We start from the raw sequence: 2,853 nt of genomic DNA on the forward strand, positions 1-2,853 counted from the left end.
GATTTGATACTAATTGCAATTTTTTTATTGCATTATGACCAATAAGAGCCAAGTGATAACTTTGTTAATTTGAAGATATTGATCCTCCAATAAGATCATCATCGTGGACAAACGATATGTTAATTGATAGGCATGTATCCTGCTATATATATTATTTATTAATTTTTGAATCTATGCTCATTTTAAACTAAACATAATTTTAGTTTCTCATAATTGAAAGTAGGCAATTTTTCTGAAATACATATAAAATGAAGTTTTGTATTTTTTTGCCTTTAATTTGTTATGTTATTCAATGAAATAAACTTTTATAATTTACAACTAATTAATTCCTAATTTTTTTAAGAGTTGAGTAAAATACACTCACCCCCCTCAAGATTTGCAAGAATGACACTCCACCCCATTCTTTTTAAAAATCTACACTCCACCCCATTTTTTATAAAGGCAAAATTTAGTGACAAAAACAAATTCGTCACTACTAAAAACAAATTACTAATTAGTAAAAATTTAAATAAATTTAATGCATATACACTATCATACATTAATTTATAAAAATAATTTTACTGAATTAAATTTAAAAAAAAACCATCCACTCTGTCTGTTAAGTCCACGTCCCATCTATCTCCAAATCATATTTTTCACCACAAACGGCCACCACCAAGCCTTTACTCCCTTTAACACGGCTCCACTGTCCCACAATGTGAAACCACATGGCACCACCATGCCTCAAAGTTTTGTTGCGACCTGAACCCCAGAACGTGAATCGCACATTCCTAAAGTCACTTGTTCAACTACTTCTTGTGAATTTCACCCCTTTAAACTACTTCTTGTGAATTTCACCCCTTTAAGTTGTGAGCGAACGCTCGGTTGGTGGATTTCACCCCTAAAGATATTGTTGGATTTTGTTAAAAACGATGCTCCACCGCCTCGTTGGGCTCTAATAACCTCAGATCCACTTCATATTTTCATAATTTTGTTTCTCTATTTTCTTCACCCATTTGTGTTGCTTTTTTGGCCTACAACCCAATTTTGAAAATTGGAGGTATAAAGAGATTATTTTGATTAAAATTGAATTATCACCAAATATGAAAACACAAGCATGTTTCACTATGTTCGAAATATGGTTTGTAAATCGGGCAGGTGTGCTATTGCATAATTTGCATTGTAAATTTACGGAGGTAAAACGCGATTGAGAGAATGAGGAGGATTGTGATGTTTTCATTTTTAAATTTATTGGATTATATTGAATTTTTTTTTGAAATTATTGATTAACAATTTAAATAATAACTAATTATTAATGAAGAATATTTTTCGTCACTAAATTTGCCTCTATATAAAATGGGGTGGGATGTAGATTTTAGATAAAAATGGGGTGGAGTGTAATTCTAACAAACCTTAATGGATATGCATTGTCTGTGTAAAAAAAATTTACATTGACATTCAATCATATTCTTTTTAATTTTAATAAAAACAAAATTAAGATATGGCGGAAAAAATTTAGATGCATGTATAAAAAAAACTTGGCATGGATGAAATGGGTAACATGAGCGTTGAATGAGAGACAGGAACAAAGAAGAATCCAAAAGAAGAAGGATTCTACAATAACCCATGGCCATATCTCAACACATACAAAGGCCACACAAAATGGCAAGGAGCTCCACCCGCGACACATCCGACAAACCATAGGTATGTTTTAAGTTATTTTCATTAGCTTTACCAAACACTTGTTTTGTATTTATAATATAAGATAAACTAAAATAAACAGTTCCAAACATATTTATACTGATTTTTTATAAGAGAAATGCTTGCAACACACTATTTTAAACACAATATTTAACACACTCCATTTGATTTGTCTATTCTTAACAAGGGAAAACCTGTTTTTGAAAGTTGCTAACTTATAAGTTTTTGGTTAAGTTATTGTAAAAATAGACCATGTCAAGTTTCATCATTTTAGGATTGATTATTTGTGTGTTTAATAATTGAAAAGATAAATGATAATTAAATTAATAGCTAGTGAGATAATAAAACTTAGCGTGGTCAAATTCTTTTACCATTGAGAGGATCTTGATCGTTTCAACTATATATTTCGATCATTGCACATTTGTTAACCCATTTAGGAGGAAATTGGTGGTGTGAAGAAAGTTTCAACGAATGGATATCTTCTACTTAAAACTGCAAAAGTTTGGAAATGGCGAATTAATTTATTGCTTGATGAGCCAGTTGTTGGCAAATGAGGGCACAAAGGATACTTCTGTCCATTGCACTAATGTTTGAACAATTTTAACTGAAATATATATCAGTTTTATTCATCAATTTCCTATAAAAGGATCTTTTTATTGAGTTGTCTTCATTTTGTATTGATATTAATAGATGGTTGTGACTTGTGGGGAAAAGACTTTCCTAAAGTGAAGATTACTAAGTTGAGATCCTATGTCCATAATTGGAAGTCTTTAATATATATACCAAAAAATTGTAATTGTCTTAAATTTCTTTTCGGGGGGGGGGGGTGAATGTCTTAATTTATTTTTGGTTATTCATATTGTTATATTTTAATAATGAAATTAAGTTGACATTTTTAAATTTGATTAGAAATTGTTTATTTAATTTTAATCTGTATATGTATTATGTCTTCTATTATTATGCACATCGTGCAGGTGTAACATTACTAAAGAAATAGAGCTATATGCATGCTACAAATAGCTATGATTAATATTTGACATCCTTTCAAAAATATATATATATATATTTGACATCATAATAGTTTTTTTTTTTTTGAAACATCATCATAATAGTTGGATCCAACAATAACAATACATTTTTTTAATGAATGGCCAACCTAAAAAAAACACAATC

This window comes from Lotus japonicus, chromosome 1, assembly GCF_012489685.1.
Source record: "Lotus japonicus ecotype B-129 chromosome 1, LjGifu_v1.2".
Lineage (NCBI taxonomy): Eukaryota > Viridiplantae > Streptophyta > Magnoliopsida > Fabales > Fabaceae > Lotus > Lotus japonicus.